The sequence below is a fragment of the Panulirus ornatus genome, chromosome 8, assembly GCF_036320965.1.
Source record: "Panulirus ornatus isolate Po-2019 chromosome 8, ASM3632096v1, whole genome shotgun sequence".
NCBI classification, from domain to species: domain Eukaryota; kingdom Metazoa; phylum Arthropoda; class Malacostraca; order Decapoda; family Palinuridae; genus Panulirus; species Panulirus ornatus.
The window spans coordinates 38,424,940-38,450,351 of NC_092231.1; the positions used below are offsets into that span (position 1 = coordinate 38,424,940).

At 40.9% G+C, this 25,412-nt stretch overlaps 1 non-coding gene across 1 annotated transcript; it reads left to right on the forward strand.

Annotated features, from left to right (window-relative positions):
* Positions 1 to 9,581: 9,581 nt before the first annotated feature.
* Positions 9,582 to 9,663, forward strand: TRNAS-UGA (transfer RNA serine (anticodon UGA)). Its single transcript has one exon. It is a non-coding gene; the product is annotated as a tRNA-Ser (tRNA).
* The last annotated feature ends 15,749 nt before the right edge of the window (positions 9,664 to 25,412 follow it).

Below are 25,412 nucleotides of genomic sequence, written 5' to 3' on the forward strand. Positions count from 1 at the left end.
CCATGCTTAGTTCGCGCGTGTGTTCAGCCTCCCTTACTAGGGTAGTCGACATGGGACGTGGGGAGGGGAGGTTGGCGGCCAGTCCAGGATGCGAACACGTAAAGCATGATTCGTAGTCAGCCACGCTGACCACTACACCACGGAGGGTCTCTCATTATCAGCACAGCTTGTTTGCCTTTCAGAATCTAACCCGTTTCCTACCTTGGCCAAGCGGGTCCCTATGAAAAATGTCACAACACTCATTATTCACAGGGAAAAAAAAAAAGCAAAATATTTTTACATGTTTGGTAAAAAAAAAGAACTCCGCCAATTTTCGCCTGCATCGGTTCATTTACCTTATTGTTCCAGTAATTAAAACTGTTCTGATGGCTCAGTTAACTCCATATTCGGGAAACGTTGAAGGAACCTTTTTTTTTTTCTGTTTTGTTTTGTTCAATGAAGCGTATATCTCCCGGAGGTGTGGAGGACGAGTGCTCCAATGAAGGGAGGTGGTTCGCCACGTTATGAGGGCGTTTCCTCCTTCCATCTTCTTGCCACAGTTGCACTGGATTAGACTCAGTGTGGAGGGCGAGAGGTTTCGACTCCTTAGCTCTCTTGCGAAAGGAAGTACGTGTACCCCATAAGCACGACGGTACGGCACTTGACCAAGACGGTACGACCATTAGGTATGAAGGGCGTGACCTTGGACCTATTCCTAAAGTGCCAAGAAAAGGGCTAAGGTCGTCATACTCAAAGGTCGTCATGTGTTCAAGGGTTGGAGTGCTGGCCTTAGAAGAATACCTTTATGTAGTTAGGTAGTTTGCTAGTTAGCAACAATACTACTATCTAGCTAGTTTGCTAATCAGCAAAATATTATCACTTAGTTAGTTAGTTTGCTAGTTAGCAAAATACTACTAGTAGTTAGATTGCTAGTTAGCAAAATACTACTAGTTAGCTAGTAAGTTTGCTCGTTAGCAAGATACTACAAATTAGTTAGTTTACTAGTAAGCAAAATACTGCTAGTTACCTAGTTAATTTGCTAGTTAGCAAGTTAACAACACATCCGCAGGAACTCCTTTATTGGGCTTCTGCATCTTCGAGGCTGCGCTCCACGCAGTAACAGGATAAGGCCAATCTCATTTGAAGCGAGAATGTCCTCGACGAGACTTTACTTTCCATTTGCTGACGATGATGCACAACCTCGCCAAAGATAACGACTCCTCACTCGCGGTGCTACACTTGCAGGAAGAGTCCGGAAAGACCCATGCTGCTAGTCAAGACTAGTTATTGTGGAGCTCGAACCAAGGACCTGAAAAGCAGAAGTGTAAGGAGAACTCCGCCACGACAGTTCTCAAGGGGGAAGAAAACCTGTTTTGTACTGAATCTTGAGGATCCATTATGATAACATATGCAGCCATATAACTTCTCAATTGCAAACCTATTTTTTGTTTCCTTGTTCGTGCCTTTCTGCTTTCGTGTTTCCGTTTCTGCATTCTTTCGTGCTTCCAAGCGCAAAAGCGTGCGTCCTGGACCATGTTTATACTCCAGATACTGCATACAAAGCTCTGCATCTGATTTCTATCTCGACTGGTATTATCTCTCTCTCTCTCTCTCTCTCTCTCTCTCTCTCTCTCTCTATATATATATATATATATATATATATATATTTTTTTTTTTTTTTTTTTTTTTATACTTTGTCGCTGTCTCCCGCGTTTGCGAGGTAGCGCAAGGAAACAGACGAAAGAAATGGCCCAACCCCCCCCCCCCCCATACACATGTACATACACACGTCCACACACGCAAATATACATACCTACACAGCTTTCCATGGTTTACCCCAGACGCTTCACATGCCTTGCTTCAATCCACTGACAGCACGTCAACCCCTGTATACCACATGACTCCAATTCACTCTATTTCTTGCCCTCCTTTCACCCTCCTGCATGTTCAGGCCCCGATCACACAAAATCTTTTTCACTCCATCTTTCCACCTCCAATTTGGTCTCCCTCTTCTCCTCGTTCCCTCCACCTCCGACACATATATCCTCTTGGTCAATCTCTCCTCACTCATTCTCTCCATGTGCCCAAACCATTTCAAAACACCCTCTTCTGCTCTCTCAACCACGCTCTTTTTATTTCCACACATCTCTCTTACCCTTACGTTACTTACTCGATCAAACCACCTCACACCACACATTGTCCTCAAACATCTCATTTCCAGCACATCCATCCTCCTGCGCACATCTCTATCCATAGCCCACGCCTCGCAACCATACAACATTGTTGGAACCACTATTCCCTCAAACATACCCATTTTTGCTTTCCGAGATAATGTTCTCGACTTCCACACATTTTTCAAGGCTCCCAAAATTTTCGCCCCCTCCCCCACCCTATGATCCACTTCCGCTTCCATGGTTCCATCCGCTGACAGATCCACTCCCAGATATCTAAAACACTTCACTTCCTCCAGTTTTTCTCCATTCAAACTCACCTCCCAATTGACTTGACCCTCACCCCTACTGTACCTAATAACCTTGCTCTTATTCACATTTACTCTCTAAGTTTTCCTGCCCGATATTAGATAATAATGAACTTCACTTTTTCTTCGGTTAATCTAAGCACCTTTTAAGGAGGACGAGCTTATGCAACAGACTCTGAACCTTGCAAAGCGCCCATGTACAGAGGACATTCTGTACACAGAGGATGCATCAAGCCGGTGCGAACCTTGGTTGCTCATTCTCATTTAATCGTGAAACTGCTTCGCTTGAGGGAACGCGAACCAGTTCCTTCGACGCCTCTGACCTCGGTTAACCTGAAGGCTCCGAAGCTGATTGATGACACGCTGCAGTGGAACCGGTGAGGAGACAATAAAAGAGAGTCTGTAGCACGGTTATACTTTAGGTAATCATGAGCTATCACGGAGAATTTTCCGCTAAGAATACTTCTGTTAACTCCATTAGACGTAGAAGAGGTTGACACCTGTGGTTCAGAGGTTATGAAGCAACCGAGTCTTGGTCGACGGCCACCAGTCAGCTTAAGATGACTGTGACACGAAGATACAAAAAGGGCAGAGGTGGTCACACTGAGTTGAATTTTAATGATTAAAGTTCATCTCTTAAAAGTTAATAAGATTCGTGGTGTGGATGACTCCACGATGATACGAGCCATTGAGGCAAGCCTCAGTCTTGGCTAATCAGATGATGATAACGAGAGGCGTTGGCGAGCTAGTCATCTCATGAATAAGAGCAACAGACACAGGTATTACAGAGAAAGGAGCCATGTTTCTCTAATCAACAACCAATCCCCTTGTGACTACACACCAGATAAACACCTCCACAGCGTCTTCTGTGTTTAACTCTCTCTCTCATGCCCTTCCCCAAGGGCTTCGCTGAACAAGAGGCTGGGTGTTCCACCTCCCTCGGGCCTTTTAGGTAACAAGAGTGGAAGGGGGAGGGAGCTCGGAGGGGCTCCGTTTCCCTCAGGACCCCCAGCGCCAGTGCCCAGGTACCGCCGTAGTAGTAGTAGCAGCAGCAGCAGCCATGAGTGTTAAAAGGTAGTGAAGAGAGCTACTCATAGCGCCACGAGCAGCGGCCCTGTGGTGCCGGGTAGGGACAGAGGGGTCGTTGTTCTAGGTAGCAGAGGGAAGGGGGAAGGAGGGAAGTAGAGGTGGAGGTGCAGAAGGAGGAGGAGAGGAGAGGGAATGGTGGGGTGTGAACTCGAGTGGGGCGCGCGATGATTCGAACGCGACCGTTGGATCACATGACACCCCACCTCTGTTCATTAAGGCACAGTGAGGCCGTTTACCACGAAGGGTGAGGAACTGCTGCTGTTGTACCTGTGAACTTTTTATAGTATTCGCATGATATGAAAGGCTGGTTTATCGCCAAGAGGCTGCGCTTCACCCTGTGAGCCGTGACGCAGTAGGGATTCCTAAAGTCTCTCAGTCTCTCTTACCGTCAGACGAGACTGAACAGAGACACAAAGAAGCAAAAAAAGAAAACAGATGAACGTGAGGACCATCAGACCGTTGCAGACGACAACGGATGATTATAAGAACATCAGATGTTGCAAAATCAATTCATTACGTAAACTTACATTCTTTTTTTCATACAGAGTCATTGCCAGGTTTGAAAAACGATTACAAATCTCATATTTTTTATACATCTTACCATTAACCATTAAGAGACACCCCAGGCAAGGGTCGGTTTACGTTTGTCTGTCAAAGGCTCACATTACTCACGATCTAAGACACAGTGGTCTAGTATGTATGCCCATTTCTCTGCCCACGTACGTTGCTATGGCTAATATTTTCAACGAAGCTAGAGCGTCACTGTTCACTGATTCAGCTGTGACAACATCTTGCAGTCCGGTGATCTTGTCACTGTTTAATTTGTTCCTGGCTCTTACATTTCCGAGCACTGCTTAGCAGATTCTCCCTCTTTTTTATATTTCTTTCCTCTTATTCTCTCCTTCTCCCCCTCTCCCCAGTGGAACTCTCACCCCACCTCTTTAACTCAGCCCATCTGTTACTCTATTTTCCATACATATGGGCACCGACCCAACCTGAAACGTACACCACACCTTTCCAGTTAGCACTGGTGATGTAAATGGCTTGGAGTCTGTGCTCTTACATCTTCGCTTAGAGCCTTTTTCCACCCTTGGTGCCCATACATTATGTCCATGGGGGCCCTCCAGCCTGGAACTTCACCCCCTCTCCCCTCTTTCCCCATTGATATATTTCACGCTACCGTCCATATAAATGGATGCTGACCCATCGTGTGATATACGTCGCGCTCTAGCGGTCAGTGTGGGGTGGAGTAACAAACCTGGCACAATTTGATAGTCTTTCACGCTGAAAATCTGTTATGATCCGGTACTGAAGCCAAGTTACTCTCACCCAGCCTACTATAACCAGTATCTATCTATCTATCTATCTATCTTTCTATCTATCTAACTATACATATGGATTCTGACCCGACCAGTAATGTAAATCAGTCTTTCACAGTTAAAGCGGGAGAATTAAGTAAAGATCTTAACCAAAGTAACAATCATCTGTCCTTATATATATATATATATATATATATATATATATATATATATATATATATATATATATATATATATATATATATATATATATATATATATATATATATATATATATATATATATATATATATATATATATATATATATATATATATATATATATATATATATATATATATATATATATATATATATATATATATATATATATATATATATAAATAAGTATATAAACGTCCATGATAACGTATGTGTAATTAGTGTAATTAGGAACTCTCCATTGATGAAAATGACAGTAAATTTGAATGTTTTGTCAAAAGTAAGAGTGAAAAGTAAATGGCCAGGTTTATATGCAGATTCTGTTAAATCGTATATTATGCTACACCATATCTTGATTGACATCGCGGTAAAGTCTAAATCACAGAATATGTACAGAATTACCTAGAATGCTGTGGTAGAAAGTTTATAATCAGGTCAGCTCTTTGTGTAACTGTCATGTATACAGCTGTCACAATCGATTTACATAGTGTATTAGCCATTTACCCTCTTCTTAGTTGCATAAAATGTGTTGTGTATCTAGGGTAAATGAACGAGGAATTTGAGGCCAAGAAACGAAGAATCGATGAAACCTTTAGGATTGAAATCAAAGATGGCATCAACTTTAGCGTGTGAGCAGGTTACAGCCTTCTGAAGGAGGATGGAACTGATACAAAGAACTTTACACTTCCCAGCGTAAAGCTTCGATCATAAACACAAGGATAAAGGCAATGGCTGAAACTCCAAATGGTCAAGTTCAGAGTTCTTTTTTTTTTTTTTGGCTAAAAATATATAATAAAATGATGACCTGCTGTCGATTGAGGTAGGCAGAAGTTTCAGCTTCCACCTGATGGGAAAGAGTGAGCAGCAAACGTGATCTAAACCTTTAGACCAACCCACGCCTCTCACTACCCCTTCACTAAAGAAAAGAAACATAGATGCTTCTCACCAAAACAAAACCTGGGCGCCCCCCGTCTACACCAAACAGTGGCCAGACACCCCTCTCCCTGAGTCATTCTTGGGAACGCGCCAAGTTATATATCCTTCGAGCCCAAAACAAGGCAAAAAAAGGGAAAGATACTCGAAATTCGGTCTCTCAGAGCGAGAAACTCTTTTAAAAGGTTTCTCGACATCTGTTTAACTTTGCGTGACGTGTGAGGCGATAGTCTGAGACTTTCATAATAGTTATTTTTTTTCTTTTTTTACATAATGGGGAAATTTTGAGTACATAGTTATGAGAGAAGGGGAGACGACATGTGACAGGGAAGTTCGGTTTGAAAGTGTGTAAGGAAATTAACTGAGGAACGCTTTGATTTGAAGGCTGACTTGGTTGATACACCAGTTGCTGGGTAGGTTTAGGCGAAATTGATGTGGCAGTGGATAGGATTCAAGGGAGGGGAAGATTAAGGTCGTAGTGAATTCACGAAGGAATGAAAGGTAGTTAGGGTGAGGAAGAGATGGACGTAAGACTTAAGCTAGGTGAAGGTAGAACTGAGGGCCAATATGGTTAGACCGAAGGCTCTTATATAAGATTACAAAACACAAGACTGAAAAAGGTTTAAGTAAGGTAAGAATGAAGAAGAGAAACACAAAAATATAACAAACGGTAGGGTGAGGCTTAAAACCTGAGAGGGAGTACAGACACATCAAGTTACGACTAAAACAGAGTCGGGTCAGAATGAAGTAAAATAAGACTGAAACACATTAAGGTAAGACGAAGAAATACTGATGCAATTTCTATGAACTGCAGAATTAGACTAAAGGACGGCAAGGCAAGACTGGGACACTCGAAGTAAAGCTGAGGCAAACAAGGAAAGGATAAGAAGCGCTCGAGAGAGACTGAGGCAAGACTTTGAGAAAGTGACAAATGCGATCATTAAGGTAAGATAAGAAGACTAAGATAATACCTTTGAACAGTAACATGTGATTATGTAATAGTAAGATTAAGATAAGACTCACGACTAAGGAGAGTAAGACTCGGGGAAATCAATGTATGAAATGAACAGTGATGTAAGACTGTTAGTAAGCAATGTGACACGGAAGAACTGTCCAGTCTGAAGAACAATAAGAGACTGAAGAACAGTCACGTAAAGACTGACGAAGGGAAGTAAACCAAGACTGAAGTTCAATACACCAAGACTGAAGAACGAGAAAAACTGAGGAAGAATAAGGTACAAGACAGATAAAGAGAGTAAAGTAAGACTGAGTAAGTCTAGGAAAATTTCAAGTGAGACTTAAGAACACCCTGACAAATTTGAGGAACACTGGAATCAGACTAAGCAAAGGGAAGAGCGAGTCTGAGGCAAACCTGGTGGTGAGGACTGGAAATAATGACGATCGCTGTGTACTGCTATGAAGGGGAGTGGAACACATAAGCTTGATTGAGAACTCAGGGAGAGACCATTTCTCAATCTTTTCCCTCTAATCCCTTAACAGTGTTTCCAATCCAATTTCTTAACCCCACCACAGCGTGAACAATTAACCAATGGAACGCAGGGAGATATAGTTGTATTTCTTTATGATCAAAAGTTCCCATCGTGAGTTCCTTCACCATACATCTTTGTGTATTCATACAGCTACTCCATGACTTCACCTTCAGCCATCTCTTAATAGAGTAAGAGAGGAATCGTCTGTCACTAACTCTTGCAGTTAGTTCTGAGTAATTGCTGCCACCAGATTTCTGCCAACTTTTACAAGGTACAGAAAGGCAAAGGAGAACCTCACAGAATCAAACTAAAACAGAGTCGAGGGAGTAGTGCAATAGGAAATTGACAACAGTGTAACAGAATTCCCCAGTCGGGAGACCGAAGCAAATATGAAACGTTCATCATCAATGAGAAACTATAATTCAAAGAGCACATAGATAAACTAACGTTATCGAAGCAAAAAATGAATGGTATGATTAAGAGAACGTTCACTATACGAGACAACTAAGTTAATGATGATGTTATTCATCGACGGAGTAGGAGTACATAGCGATGTTCTGTAAGGTCACTATCCAAGTAAGTGGACTGTTCTTAATGGTCATCAAACAAATGAGTGGATTGTTCTGTATGATTACAGCCAAATAAGTGGATTGTTTAGTAGGGTCACCAACCAGATACGTAGTTTGATTTGTATGGTCACCAACCAGATAATTGGGTTGTTCTGTATGGTCACCAACCAAATACGTGGATTGTTTTAAAGGTGACCAACTATATACAAGGCTCAAGTGTGGTCACCAACCACATACGTGAATATAAATGAACGGAAGAGAGAAATCAGTAAACACTTCGCAAGCAAGATCGAGAGACGGTATCATTTGAGCGAACAAGAGAGGCTGAAAGAACTCAGAAGTCTACAGCCTTAAAGAGAAAAAGAGAAAGATTCGTGATTATCTACGATTCGAGGCAAACTGAGGGGTATCGAACAATGTACTCTGCTTTCGTATAAGAATAGAAGAAACATAATACCCAAGTGTCCAATGATATCTTGGAACACATCAAAAAGGTATCAAAACAAAAGAATTACGCAAATCTAGCCGGGAAGGTGAGGATATTATTTAGATTATTGCCAAGTGAAATACGAGACATGTGGAGTCATTTTAAAAGAAGCCTAAAATGAACTTAAAGATAGTCCCAGATGAGCTCAGGAGTGTGTTATGTTCTGGCGGCAGTGAGAAACGACATTGTCAGACAAGAAAGAATTGCGGTGAGTGCTACGCTACAAACCTGCTCACTTACAAAATCTCGCGGGAGTTACTTGTAGGCAGGCAAGTATTCTCTCTCTCTCTCTCTCTCTCTCTCTCTCTCTCTCTCTCTCTCTCTCTCTCTCTCTCTCTCTCTCTCTCTCTCTCTCTCTCTCTCTCTCTCTCTCTCTCGGATGCATAAATAGAAGAGGGGTAAAAAATGGAACGGAGAAACTTTGAAAGAGGAAAAAAAGAGAAGTGAAAGAGAAGGCTTACCAACGAATGCTGAATACACCACAAAATTACAAAATTACCAGAGACAGCTGAACACACACACACACACACACACACACACACACACACACACACACACACACACACACACACATACACACACACACACACACACACACACACACACACACACACACACACACACACACACATACGCACATTACACACACACACACACACACACACACACACACACACACACACACACACACACACACACATACGCACATTACACACACACACACACACACACACACACACACATACACACATTACACATACACATTTTACACACACACACACACACACACACACACACACACACACACACACACACACACACACACACAGCATACAAACATCAAATAAGCTGTGTGATTGTACATTACAAAAAGGTAATCACATACAGATGCACATATGTACCGTATGTACAGTACATATATAGAAGAAGGGGAACAACAGCGTACCGTAACACACAAACAGTAAGTACGAAAAGTAATAACATACAGACACACACTCATAAAAAAACTCAGGCTTGATAGCACACATATACAGAGCTGCGGTGTCCGAGTGGTTAAGGAGATGGACTTGAAATCCATTGGGCTCTGCCCGCACAGGTTCGAATCCTGTCCGCAGCGAGATGTGTTTTCTTTAAGGAGTTTGGGCTCAATGATTGGAAAATACCCTCCTTGTATTCCATAAGTATATATATATATATGTATACATATATATATATATATATATATATTAGAGTTTATATTGTCTAGATGTACATAGACAAAACATTTCAGTGTAAGTACGGATAAAGGGCACGTATCTAGGGGTATGCGGAGGCCAGTACAGAGCGTACATTGGGTACAGTACGTGGACATAAGAGGGTAACAGGTGGGTCCGAGTGGGACCCAGGGACATAAAGGGGTCTTCCTCCTCTCCCATCAAGAGAGAGGGAAGTCTAGAACACATCAAAAACATGATATGAAGTCAAAAGGGGAATGTATCAGCGATTGATATTCTGGGGAAAAAAATCTTGTCAAAATCTCTGATGTGGAAGGAGAAACTATTACGTGCAGTGAAAAATGACAGTTGTCACGTTCAGCGAAGTGTTGACGATCAAAACTCAAGAGACGAGAAAGGAAAGTGTGGCGCAAAAGGTACCATGATGAGTAAGAGAAAAGTAGCAAATTTAAAGCCATCTTTAAGGAGATAGCTTTACAATTAACTGGGAAGAAATCAATGAGACGACCATGAATAACTAAGATTACTAGAGGCAATACGGTAGCATTATTTGATTCCATGTCTAAAGGACTTAAGATTGTATGTTTGACACTGTCATCTTCAATAGCACTCTCGTCTCACCTATACAACGGAACTGAATCCATCACATAATTGGTAGGATAGGAGGAATACAAGGTTAAGTGCAAAGGAAAGGAGAACAACAAGAAGTAAAAGATATTACGCAAAGTAAGTAATTATAACATCAGAAATGATAGCCTTAGAGAGGAATTAGATACCATATAGTCGTTTCAGGAGATCGACCAGTCACAACAGATGTTTATGGGATACTTAAGACTGAATGCCATTGGACAGAATAAAAACGATAACATCAGAAAAGAGAGTCTTGGGAAGGGAATCAAATACCATACCGTTGATTAAAGTGATCGAGAATCACAACATAAGTTTATGGGACACTTAAGATTGAATTGCCTAGGACAGAATCTCAAGCACAGTATACCTATGAACTCTAGGCGGAATCAGTTAGAGAAGACGACCAGTAAGGGGACTAAGGAATGGTCTACAAGAAACACAAGATGAGGAGGTTAGATGAACAGCGAGAGGTCCATGGTCGAAATTAAGCCCAAAATTGGTCCCAGTGGTGAGGTCAAAATCACCTTACGTGTAGGTGTGGGAAATGCTGAAAATTTATCACACACACACACACACACACACACACACACACACATACATGTTAGACCTCTGAACAATAGGCTTGTAAAAAAAGCTGCGCGATCCGACACACGGTCCCTTGAGGGTGTGAATATTTCAAGTGCGTCCCCACAATGAATATTTCCACACGGTCGAGGTAACCGACTGAAGTCGCCGTCATGTTGCTACACTACAAGAATCTTTTTGGGGGGGTTAATGAAGCCATCTGATACAGGTATCAATATTCTAGTGTTTTAAGAGCTTCTCCTGCACACACACACACACACACACACACACACACACACACACACACACACACGCACACACTCACATATGTATGTGTGTGTGTATGTGTGTGTGTGTGTGTGTGTGTGTGTGTGTGTGTGTGTGTGTGTGTGTGTGTGTATCGTGGAGTGTTACCGGACTCAGCCTATTTGTGGTTACATCACGAGTGAAGAGTCATCTTTGGAGAGGATGTATGGTCATCATTTGGCGAAGGGATCACGGTCTCGTCAAAGAACTTCTTTCTCACAAGGAATGCAGTATTTGCCTACTTATTGTAGCGCAGATTCGAAGCTGCAGGAACCCTATAAGAGGGGTCCTGGTTGTACCTACAGTATAATGATAGTGTTTATTATATATATATCATAGAAACGCAAACTTGGAAAACATATAATTCTTTCATTTTCAATCATTTCAAATCCTGTTGAAATATAAAAGCCTGAAGGATCAAATATTTTTCCTTATATCATTCTGATATGTAAACAGTTGAATTCTATTTTTCTCTATATTGGTTTTTATAATCCTCAGTAAAGTTTTCTCAGTACAGGACGTTTATACGAAATTTCTTTGTTCTTCAAAAATCTCGATCTTTTGACAGTTTCTGAGAGACAAAGACGTTTTCTTTTCTTATTGAACGACATCTTTCAAGGTGTCCCTTGATTTTCTAAAGCTTTTCCATTTTCTTTCCTTTGTATCCCACAAAGATTTCTTCTTCTTTTAAGCTTTGTCACGTGTGGACGAACGGTTCTACTCTCATTTAACAAGAACTTCCATTACCTCCTCCAATTTTCTGAAGCACTATCAGATTCTGAGCCTCCGGGCCCTTGTCTCCTAGATCCTGCAGACTGGTATTCCATATCACATATTTTCGATGGAATACAGAATATCTTTTCCCTAACATATCACTCCTAAGCACAAGGAACAATTTCTATCCAGCCAAGGAAATGGATGAATTATTGGTAATCGTGTATGAGGGTTAGTCATCGTGCGCGGGGCAATTGCTTAGGCGCGACAACAGGCATTAGACAGACAAGACCGGCTGCTTTCTATGATATAGATTTTGCATTAACTAGGGTTCAATCTCTTCTTAGTATCAAAGGGGAAATATCTTTCGTTTTAATTCTCTGTCACCTCATATCTACGAAGACAAAGCATTTTCTCTCTCTCTCTCTCTCTCTCTCTCTCTCTCTCTCTCTCTCTCTCTCTCTCTCTCTCTCTCTCTCTCTCTCTCTCTCTCTCTCTCTCTCTCTCTCTCTCTCTCAATCAGTGAGGTCTTTAATGATTTCCCTGGATTCTGTGAAGCAATTTACTGTCTCGCTGTGTGGACCGAGGAAGGACGTGAAGACTCTCTCGATGGTAGGAGACTGACTTAGTCGCTAGTGGCCAGAGAACTGACTTAGTCAGTAGTGGTCAGAGACTGACTTAGTAGTGGCTAGAGACTTAGTCAGTAGTGGCCAGAGACCGACTTAGTCAGTGGTGGCGAGAGACTGAGTGGTCGGAGACTGACTTAAGTCAATAGTGATCACTGAGCCTTTGCACTTAAACCCACTCTTCAGCACTACGGTAAGACTGTCGAGTACGACCTTACGATCACATAGCACGACGGTACAACCCCTGGCTGTGATGAATTGACCTTCGACCTGACGCTTGAGGATCAGGTCAAAGGTAGTTAAGACCTTTGGCCTGACCCTTTTGACTCAGTGTCAAACTGTTACGCCGGGTCGCATGGTCGTGCTCAAGGGTCGTACCGTTGCACTCAATGGTACGACCATCGTGACAAAGGCATCGTTTAATTCCCAGGATTTTAAGTCAGGTTTGGTCGAGAGAGAGAGAGAGAGAGAGAGAGAGAGAGAGAGAGAGAGAGAGAGAGAGAGAGAGAGAGAGAGAGAGAGAGAGAGAGAGAGAGAGAGAGAGAGAGAGAGAGAGAGAGAGAGAGAGAGAGAGAGGATCATTCATTGTAATCTTACTTTAATCAAATTTCCTGAGGAGTGACGTCACGTGACGTCACTCGGTCTTCTTAAGTAATTGTTCATTTCATCTCTTTTTTCTTGGTGTTTTAGAAGGAGGAGCGAATACCCTGGACAGAAAAGGTCAAATGGGGAAACATACGTCACTCGCAAAGTGTAAAGACGTGTACCACGTCTCTCGACACTGCTGGTCGGATCCTCTCGACCTTACGACACTGCTGGTCACATCCTCTCGACCTTACGACACTGCCGGTTTTATCCTTTCGACCTTACGACACTGCTGGTCTTATCCTCTCGACCTTACGACACTGCTGGTCACATCCTCTCGACCTTACGACACTGCTGGTCGTATCCTCTCGACCTTACGACACTGCCGGTTTTATCCTTTCGACCTTACGACACTGCCGGTCGAATCCTCTCCAATTTACGACACTACCAGTCATATCGTCTGGATACTACGACACTGCTGGTCATATCGTCTCAACCTTACGAAACTGCCAGTCAAATCCTCTCCAGTTTACGACACTGCTAGTCATATCATCTGGATTCTGCGACACTGCCAGTCGTATAGCCTGGACCTTACGACACTGCCAGTCGTATCCTTTCGACCCTACGACACTGCCGGTCATACCCTCTCGACCTTACGACACTGCCAGTCGTATCCTTTCGACCTTACGACACTGCCCGTCGTATCCCCTCAACACCGACGGTCATACACAAGATCATCGAAAGAAACACAATATATATATATATATATATATATATATATATATATATATATATATATATATATATATATATATATATATATATATATATATTATTTTTTTTTTTTCCCTACCCATCTGGAATATTGGCCAGGGCTGCCTAAGCAATGGTTATGGCGGGCCTAGTATAATGGTATGGGTGGGGAAAGTATGGCAAAAGTTGCCACGGTGTCTTATCGTTATCTTACAAACTTTATCTTTTTTTTCTTAATGGGAGGAAAGAAAACTTTGCCAGTGTGAGGCGAATCACAAAGGACAGACGGAAGATAGAGGCAGAAAAAAAAATCATATGGAAAGGTCGGTGTGAGGACAGAAACAGAAACAGAAGACAGAGACAGAAGACAGACAAAAGAAATCTCAAAGAAAGATCGGGTTTAATACGGAGACACCGCGGAAGACGACAATATCAAAAGTAATCACGAAAGATAAAATATAATCAGTTCAATATAAAGATAACGCAAGAGGACAGAATACATGAGTCAGACTAGAAGAAGACTTTAGGAACCATAGGATTATGAAAATGAAGCGAGCGACAAGCCCTGACAACAGGCAAACAAAACAGGCGGGAAACAGAATATATTAAAAGATGATAGGGATAGGGATAGGGGAGAAAGAATACTTCCCACGTATTCCCTGCGTGTCGTAGAAGGCGACTAAAAGGGGAGGGAGCGGGGGGCTGGAAATCCTCCCCTCTCGTTTTTTTTTTTCTAATTTTCCAAAAGAAGGAACAGAGAAGGGGGCCAGGTGAGGATACTCCCTCAGAGGCCCAGTCCTCTGTTCTTAACGCTACCTTGCTAACGTGGGAAATGGCGAATAGTTTGAAAGTAAAAGAGTTTTCTTATAGCACTGCAGCTTAAAAAGCAAGCAGAAAAGGACTCAGAAAAACAGTAAGTTGTGTCATGGAACTCTTTCTCCTCCTACCTTCAATAATCACCTCCTTCTTCCAACAAAATCCTCGTTCCTCCAACAAACTCCTCCTACCTCTAACGAATTAATCCAACCTTCGACAAACTACTCCTCACTCCAATAAACCTTCCTAACTCCAACAAACTCCCCCTACCTCCAACAAACTCCTCCTTTTCTAACAAACTCCTCCTATCTCCAACATACTCCCCCACCTCCAACAAACTCCTCCAAACTCCAATACGCTCCTCCTGCCTCCAAAAGCCCTCCTCCCTCCTTACAAACTCCTCCAACCTCCAAGAAAAACCTTCTAATCTAACAAATTTCTCCAACCTTCAACAAATTCCCCTACCTCCAGCAAACTTCTCCAAATTCCAACACGCTCATCTTACCTCCAAAACTCCTCCTATCTCCATACGAACGCCTCAACTCCAAGAAACTCCTATATCCAACACACTCCTCCAACTTCCAACAAACTCCCCCACCTCCTACAAACTCCTCCAAACTCCAACACGCTCCTCCTACCTTCCAAAACTCCTCCTACCTCCATACAAACTCCTCCTCAACCTCCAAGAAACTCCTAATACCTCCAACAAACTCCTCTTCCCTTCACCAAGCTCCTCCAACCTCCAAACCAACGACCATTTGTACTCCCGGATGAGGGATCAGTGTGGGTTACGCGTCCTCCGATTCCCTCCCGTCTTCAACAGGCTGTCCCGTTTTTTACCGCCTGTTTACTAGAACACGTTGCCGTTGTTCCCGTTGTCTGTTTCATCCCCGGATGAGATGTGCTCTGAGGATATTTTCTCAGCTCCTCAACAGGTTTTTCCCTTTTTATCGTGTGTGTGTGTGTGTGTGTGTGTGTGTGTGTGTGTGTGTGTTAGATGGGGCGTAACTCCCGCTCAGATTGAATTAGGAGCGCTTTAATTCAAGTGAGAGTTTTGCTTCGTGGCAACCATGTCTGCTAAGTGCCAACTGCCACGTGGAGAGAGAGAGAGAGAGAGAGAGAGAGAGAGAGAGAGAGAGAGAGAGAGAGAGAGAGAGAGAGAGAGAGAGAGAAAGAGAGAGAAATGTTTCTCTCAAATAGATATCTATCTTACAGATATTTTGAGAGTGAAACACGAAGATTTGTCCTCTGACTCTTTCCTATTATATCACGTACTTCTTTGAATGTACACACACACACACACACACACACACACACACACACACACATATATATATATATATATATATATATATATATATATATATATATATATATATATATATATATATATATATATATATATATATATATATATATATATATATATATATATATATATATATATATATATACATATATATACATATACACACCCGCTATCTCTCTCTCTCTCTCTCTCTCTCTCTCTCTCTCTCTCTCTCTCTCTCTCTCTCTCTCTCTCTCTCCAAATTATAATCTTAATGTTAGTGATGGTCTATACAAATTAATAACTTTCTTGTTGATAAATTTGTTTATGATAAAATTTGTTTATGAACGCTCGTTGTCTGTCTTGGACAATCGCATATTTACTAAATGGCGTCCTAGTTTCGTCTCTTCGTTGTATATCAACTGACTTATATTTCTCTCTTGTGTCTCCCCTGATGATGTGATTATGACACGAAAGTGCACTTGGGAACTAATCGTGTCTCATTTTCCCCGTGGACTTTTAGGAATATACTTGATCACGCGCAAAATCGTGATCCTTTCCAATATACATATATATATGTATATATATATATATATATATATATATATATATATATATATATATATATATATATATATATATATATATATATATATATATATATATATATATATATATATATATATATATATATATATATATATATATATATATATATATATATATATATATATATATATATATATATATATATATATATATATATATATATATATATCTGAAAAAAAAAGACGAGCAAGACCAAACCTTCGAACACACTCTGGCTACTAACGAGGAATTCGTCTATAATCAGTAAGACTTGACCTCCTCCTCCTCCTCCTCGAGGTAGTCCTTGCAGAGACGACGAACCAGATCATGATCCTTGATTAATTTTTGCCGGTAACCAGGGCAGATCTATAGTGAACCCCATGCTCAACCTGTGAGCGGTAGCGCAAAAGGATTACAGAGGTCACATAGCCGTCACATAGCCGTAACGACATGACTATGTAGTGATGTCGTTACGGCTATGCTGTAAGCGGTAGGCTTCTTTAGGACGGAAGATTCTGGACAAAGCTGTTCTCCTTTTCGTCTGCTGCCGGTGATAGAGCCTCATTGATAATGATTATGTCTCATTCGTTGCCTACTGGACACCAGATTAGCTGAGAACAAGCAGCAATTCAACAGATGTCGTAATGTTTAAATTAAATAGTAAGATCGCTGAACAAAAAGATGTTCCAAAAGATCATCTTTATGTTGAAAACATGAAAATTAATGCGAATATAATAACTAAATACAAACAAGAGGCTGTTTGTGATAGCAAAAGATGTTCCAAAAGTCATCTTTATGTTGAAAACATGGAAATAAATGCGAATATAATCAAATACAAACAAGAGGCTGTTTGTGATAGCAAATGAAAACAGAAACTCCTGGATTTGTGTGGTATGCAAAGAAATTCAAACAGCAGCAGATCATTGGGTTCTTTCGAGCAGGAATAGAAAAATATACAGATTTATCAAAAAAAGGAATCCAGTTAAGTTTCATATAATTGAGGAAGCATAAATAACGTCACGCGTGGATTTGAAGGAAAAAGTTTTCAAATATATGCTTGAAGTGACACTGAGGATGATGATTGTAATACACTTCCTGGAAAGAATGATAAGGACATTGGAGGAACTATGAACTACTTCTGCAGCATCAGAGTCATGAAAAACAATTTCAACGCTGGACTGCAGTGTTTGACATGGCCAAAGTCAGCGATCGCAACGGAATGTCCTTTCAAGTCCCTCACGGGCCAGTAGCCATGACCTTGAAGCGGCCAACTTGAATCTCACTCTTTCCTCCCTCCGACAACACAGAATGAAATACAAGGAGAAAATTGCGAAGGACTTTAAGGAGCAATTCTAGCCTGCAAGTCCCTCCGGTTGTCTGGTGAGACGGAGGACAGCCTCCCGACTTCTAAAGCAAGATTGATCGCCTCCCTGTCCTCCCCTTTGGAGCTGGTGTTGATCAACTCAACGAGGTCCCAAGCCTTCAGTCTGGGACTGGAGAGGCCGTGGTGTCTGCCCTGGTGAAGGCAAATGGCCACAGGGGCGGTAGAGGTGTCGGGGTAGAATGCTTGACCAAGATGATATCCTTTGTCACCCTTGCGTCTAACACACCATCTCGGAAACGAAGTGTGTCATCTGTTCAGACCAAAACGTGAAGAATATTTTCCTCATTTGGTTCCTATCACTAAATGTCTTTTTAGCTTTTATTTAAGCAAATTTAAGCATATCTTCCTTCCCATCTCCCTACGGATTCCTCAGAGGATGAGGCTCCGTCTTAGGGTTGTGCGGAGGAGGGTGGCTGTGCTGCAAATGAGATGTTTGAGGACAATGTGTGGGGTAAAGTGGTTTGATCGAGTAAGCAATGAAAGGGTAAGAGAGATGTGTGATTTAATAACAAGAGTGTGGTTGAGAGAACAGAAGAGGGTGTTTTGAAATGGATTGGTTACATGGAGAGAATGAGTGAGGAAAGATTGACAAAGAGGATGTATGTGTCAGAGATGGAGGGAACGAAGAGAAGTGGGAGACCAAATTGCCATATAGGTCAAGTACAAAAGATTAGGTCAATTGCTAACTACACTAAACTCTTACCTTCACTTGCGCCATTGCTGGGTAGGTCAGGTACTTTCGAAAGATTAGGTCATTTGCTAACTGCACTACACCCTTAACCTAACGCATCTAAAGGTTAGGTCAGGTACAAAAGATTAGGTCACTTACTAACTTTACTTCACTCTTACTTTCACTTACGCCCTTGTCGGTTAAGTCAGGTACAAAAGATTAGGTCAGTCGCTAACTTCACTACAACCATACCTTATAGCCCTTAAAGTTTAGGTCAGTTACAAAAGATTAGGTCATTTACTTATCTTCACTACATCCATAATTCACTTATGCCCTTGCCAGGTAGGTCAGGTACAAAAGATTAGGTCATTTACTATCGTCACTACATCCATAATTCACTTATGCCCTTGCCAGGTAGGTCAGGTACAAAAGATTAGGTCATTTACTATCGTCACTACATCCATAATTCACTTATGCCCTTGCCAGGTAGGTCAGGTACAAAAGATTAGGTCATTAACTATCTTCACTACACCCATAATTCCCTTACGCCCTTGCCAGGTAGATCAGGTACAAAACATTAGGTCATTTACTATCTTCACTACATCCATAATTCACTTACGCCCTTGCCAGGTAGGTCAGGTACAAAAGATTAGGTCAGTCGCTAACTTCACTATACCCTTACCTTCACTTATGCCCTTGTCGGTTAGGTCAGGTACAAAAGATTAGGTCATTTACTATCCTCACTACATCTGTAATTCACTTATGCCCTTGCCAGGTGGGTCAGGTACAAAAGATTAGGTCAGTCACTAACTTCACTACACCCTTACTTAAATTTAAAGCCCTTGATGTTTAGGTCAGTTACAAAAGATTAGGTCATTTACTATCTTCACTACATCCATAATTCCCTTACGCCCTTCCCAGGTAGGTCAGGTACTTTCGAAAGATTAGGTCAGTCGCTAACGTCACTACAGCCTTACCTTCACTTACGCCCTTACCAGATAGGTCAGTTACAAAAGATTAGGTCATTTACTATCTTCAGTACACCTATAATTCACTTATGCCCTTGCCGGGTAGGTCAGGTACAAAAAATTAGGTCATTTACTATCTTCAGTACACCCATAATTCACTTATGCCCTTGCCGGGTAGGTCAGGTACAAAAAATTAGGTCATTTACTATCTTCACTACACCCATAATTCACTTGTGCCCTTGCCAGGTAGGTCAGGTACAAAAGATTAGGTCATTTACTATCTTCACTACACCCATAATTCATTTACGCCCTTACCAGGTAGGTCAGGCACAAATGACTAGGTCAGTCGCTAACTTCACTACACCCTCACCTTCACTTACGCCCTTGTGGGATAGGTCAGGTACAAAAGATTAGGTCAGTCGCTAACTTCACTACACCCTCATCTTCACTTACGCCCTTGTCGGTTAGGTCAGGTACAAAAGATTAGGTCAGTCGCTAACTTCACTACACCTTTACCTTAAAGCCCTTGAAGTTTAGGTCAGTTACAAAAGATTAGGTCATTTACTATGTTCACTACATCCATAATTCACTTATGCCCTTGCCAGGTAGGTCAGGTGCTTTCGAAAGATTAGCTCAGTCGACAACGTCACTACACCCTTACCTTCACTCACGCCCTTGCCGGGTAGGTCAGGTACAAAAGATTAGGTCATTTACTATCTTCACTAAATCCATAATTCACTTATGCCCTTGCCAGGTACAAAAGATTAGGTCAGTCGCTAACTTCACTATACCCTTACCTTCACTTACGCCCTTTTTCGGGTAGGTCAGGTTCACTTATTCCCACTATAAGCTAGTAGGTGGTGATTCAGAGGTTTGTGACATATCTTCACTACTCCTATTCTCCTAACATAACTCAACTACTCCTATTCTCCTAACATAACTCCACTACTCTTGACTCATCTTGCCTAAATTTGCATCTGGGATATTGAGGTGTATTCGTTGCTCACACACACACAAAAACATGAATCACCGAGATGGCTTTCCTCACCAAACCAGTCATCGAGAGTGGCTTCAAACCAGAAGAAATCGACATTGCTCTGCCACTGGGTCTCGATATCTCCTTCAGCGACATAGATTCTGAGATTGATAGCTCATCTCCCGAAGCATCCCCCTCCCTTGATGAGGTCGATGGAGATGCAGGGCCATCTTCCACCCTCCCCTTCCACCATTACATCTCCATCTTCCAGCTGCATCGTTACGCCAAACGTTTGGCTCAGGTTAAGACTGAGCGCGAGAAGAGGAAGTGGAGAATACCTCGTGTTTCACAAGAAAGTTTGGAATATGAGGCAGTGTGCAAGAGAAACCCAACCCGGCCTAAAGCATTTAGAAGTGTTCGTAGAGAGAAAACCCAACAGGAGGAATGTTGATGATCTCCTTTCGATTTTTTTCTGATGCAGAGGTGGAGAAAAGAGACTGAGAGATCAGGGAAGAAGAAAATCTAGTTCTCTCCAGTCGATGCTGATCTCTCTCAGATTCTCCCAGATTTAACAGGATCTGAAGAGGAGGAAATGGGATATCTTTCCCATTCCAAGTGCATTCAAAATGATAATGATGGTGGTTTTGTTAGCACTGTCTCACGCTTATGTTCACCATCCTTGTCAGAGGAGGAGACTCCAACGAAATCATATTAAAGTATCGGTTGCTTGAGACTTTCTTCAGAGGACAAGACTACGCGATGTACCGTTGGAAAGGAGAGATTTCTTAAAAAAAAAAAAAAAAAAAAAAAAAAAAAAAAAAAAAAACTTTTCTTTGAAATAAACTTTAGATGCATATATATGTTTATGTAATTGTGTCAATGATAAACTTATATATATATATATATATATATATATATATATATATATATATATATATATATATATATATATATATTTTCTTTGAAATAAACTTTAGATACATATATATATTTATGTAATTGTGTCAATGATAAACTTAAATATGTATATATATATATATATATATATATATATATATATATATATATATATATATATATATATATATATATATATATATATATATTTTTTTTTTTATTTATATTTTCCAAAAGAAGGAACAGAGAAGGGGGCCAGGTGAGGATATTCCCTCAATGGCCCAGTCCTCTGTTCTTAACGCTACCTCGCTAACGCGAGGTATATACATATATATATATATATATATATATATATATATATATATATATATATATATATATATATATCTAGAGACTGAGTGTGAATGAACGTGGCCTTTGTTGTCTTTTCCTATTGGTACCTCGCGTACGTGTGGGGTAGAGGGGTTGTCATTTCATGTGTGGCGGGGTGGTAACGGGAATGAATTAGGGCAGCAAGTATGAATTATGTGAATATGTATATATGTATATGTCTTTGTATGTATATATATGTATACGTTGAAATGTATAGGTATGTATATATGCGCGTGTGGACGTGTATGTATATCCATTTGTATGTGACTGGGTTGGGCCATTCTTTCGCCTGTTTCCTTGCGGTACCTCGCTAACGCGGGAGACAGCGACAAAGTATAATAAGATATAATAAATATAATTAAAATATATATGTATATATATATATATATATATATATATATATATATATATATATATATATATATATATATATATATATATATATATGTATATATATATATATATATATATATATATATATATATATATATATATATATATATATATATATATATATATATATATATATATATATATATATATATATATATATATATATATATCTTCAGATTAGTTTCAGTCATCTTAGAAGTGTATAAATTTACCATTTTTGTGAGTGTGTGTGTGTGTGTGTGTGTGTGTGTGTGTGTGTTCACCTCATTTTATTGCGAATATCTGCAGGAAGCGCAATTAGAAAATATCTGGGAAGAAATCTAGTGAATCTTGTTTGAGAGAGTCGGACGTACGTGAATCAGCCTTGGTAACGCAACTGGTCCGCGATAACGCTGACCCCTGATTGGCATCACCCGTCTTATCTATTCTGTCAGTAATTGATAATTGGTCGTATGTCTCGAGCAAGAGGAGGCCTTGTGATATAGACACATCTGGCGTCTGCAACGTATCCGATTTGCCGTCTTGACTCTACCATCAGCTGTCTTGTAAGCCTGGTCTTTGTTGGATTATTAACAAGTGGTTTGGAGGCGAGTAAGTTCAGGATGCATTGACGATTTTGCCCTCTGATTTGGTATCCTGTCTCTACTACACATCAGATTATGGAAGCAGGTTATCTTGTCATGGACCATCAGGTTCCCTGTTATCTGTCCTTCCTATGTGTCCCCTTAATTCTGCGTGACAGGGGTCTGTGACAATGGTTCCTACATATTTCACTTTATACCCTCCGTATTGACAGGCAAATGTGTATATAACTCAAGAATCTTGTGGTGGATTATGATTGCTAGTGAAGCTGGTTGTTATTCATTGTATTCTAGATCTTGAAAGCTTTAAGGTAAAGAGAATTAGTTCTTCAATATGTTATCTACAACTGCTGTGATTGGAGATGAAGTGTCTTGAGTATTCTCTTGTTTGTCTCGTTGGGTTTGGATACCACTTGGTTACAAGTTCAAGATTAGGAGAAGGTGAATCTGATAATGTCTCCTTCTGTGATCATAAGTCCTTCGCTGACTGACGCTTCCTCTCATCATCTCACTGCGAATTATGTCCGGGGCTCAGGGTATCTTGACGGTTCAACAAACAGTAAGGAGCTTCGATGACACTCGTATCACAAAGGGCATTTGCTGTATCGTTGTGGCAATGACCCGGAGCAGTAGAAATTTTGTGAACTGATTTGATATATTGCTCGTAGTTGTCATCAATGAGATCGTCTGTAATCATGGTGGTTGTTATTGAGGTTTCATGTGCATATTGAGGCAAAGACTTCCATAACCTCTCTCAGAGGCGTTTACAGTTCTACGTCTTCTTCTTCGGCCATCCAAATAGTGGCAGTAGGTGGCTGGACGGACTGAAGGATTTTAGCGAACAACGTTCTCTCCAAGCGACAGTTGGTGCTAATGGACTGCTCTCGCAAAACCTCCTTTGCTGAGGGAGCGACAACACATGAACGTGCCGAAATGGAGCCTGTGTAGTGAATCACGCAAGAGCTTCTCCCTGGTAATGCCTGGGGAGCTGGTAGCTTGAAGTGCAGGGTTAACAAAGGAGACAGAATCGCGGATGATTGATCAACGCCGTGGGATTAATAGATGCAATGCTAAGGAGGATCTCCACTGTCTTACGATGTGATAATCCTACTTGGTCCTGTAGAACATATTTTAGACATGTTTACCAAATGGCGTCTTAGCTTCGTTTCTTCGATGTATACAACTGACTGTTATATTTCTCTCTTGTGTCTCCCCTGATGATGTGATTATTACACGAAAGTGCACTTGGGAACTTTTCGTGTTTCATTTTCCCCGTGGACTCATAGGAATATCTTGATCACGCGCAAAATTGTGATCCTTTCCAATATATATATATATATATATATATATATATATATATATATATATATATATATATATATATATATATATATATATATATATATATATATATATACTACAGCAACTCGCACATATCAGAGAGAATAGAGGGTGATGGTGTTATGCAATGTAAGCAGTGTTATACACCTTGTTATGGAAGTGTCGTTGTGAAAACATTCACCCGCTGGGGTATATGAGGAACCCCTACCCCTCTTACTGTTTACATTCAATCAGCTGAAGGATGGGACAGGCATCCCAACCAGGTGTCCAGGCATGGAGCACCTTCCCTTCCATACCTGTCATCCTCTTTCTGTCTGTCTGGTGAGAACCGTTCATTACCTCGACGACGCGACCATGTGTTTCAAGACCTTGTCGACGTCTCGCTACATAGTCCTTCATCAGCGAGTGTTATGAAGATATTCACGTATCGTGTACCAGCAATGGAGACAAACATGAATTGGTAATTACACTACATGTTTCTTTGAAGATATCCGTCTCACAAAGCTTCATCACCTAACACAAGCACACATACCTGTAGACCCTCTTATCACCATGTCAAAGCAGAAAGTGATATACCCATGGCTAACCGCTGAAGCTAGCTGGGATGGTGGGTACCTGTGGTTATGGAGGGTTATGTGGGATGCAAGTGTGAGGGTGGTTGACTTAGGTAACGAGATATCTGGGACGATGGCCATTGCGGACACACATCATCAACGTATCTATACCAGATATCTAGATGGTTACTGATAGAAGTTAGAATCTCAGTCTGAAGGTATTCAGTGAATAAGTTACTGAAGATGGAATTAAGATTTCCCATGGGAAGAGCAAGTTTCTGTCTGTCTGTCTGCAAGAACTACGCGCAGCATGTTGGAGAACATTATTGGAAATACATAGTTCTATTATGACTTTTGTAGAGGAACTGAGTAATATTATGACTTTTGTAGAGGAACTGAGTAATGTTATGACTTTTGTAGAGGAACTGAGTAATGTTATGACTTTTGTAGAGGAACTGAGTAATGTTATGACTTTTGTAGAGGAACTGAGTAATATTATGACTTTTGTAGAGGAACTGAGTAATGTTATGACTTTTGTAGAGGAACTGAGTAATGTTATGACTTTTGTAGAGGAACTGAGTAATATTATGACTTTTGTAGAGGAACTGAGTAATGTTATGACTTTTGTAGAGGAACTGAGTAATGT